Genomic DNA, 347 nt, shown 5'->3' with positions numbered 1-347 from the left:
AGTGGGAACAGACGGCCTTCGGGGGTCCCTTCTAACTCTAACCGTTCTGTGAGTCTCTTTCAACTGGCAGAGTCTGCAGCATTTGGAAGACTCTAGGTTAGATGCTGATTCCGCAAGGCTGATGAGTGCATGCTCCTGTGCTTGGTGAGAACAATGTCATGGGTCACAGGCAACTGTCCCTGAATCCTGAAGAGGTGCAATGTGGAATACCACTCATCCTAGAAACACTACTGGGGCTTCTGCTGCCTTTAGGAGGAGATTTTTTTGCCTTCATGGCAGTACAACGACTTGGGTCTAGGTTCTTTGTGAAGACGGAGCGCAGAATCGCGCACAGCGAGGCTGGCGGC

This window comes from Meleagris gallopavo, chromosome 17 (assembly GCF_000146605.3).
Source record: "Meleagris gallopavo isolate NT-WF06-2002-E0010 breed Aviagen turkey brand Nicholas breeding stock chromosome 17, Turkey_5.1, whole genome shotgun sequence".
NCBI classification, from domain to species: Eukaryota; Metazoa; Chordata; class Aves; order Galliformes; family Phasianidae; genus Meleagris; species Meleagris gallopavo.
Note: the sequence above shows the minus strand (reverse complement) of the source record.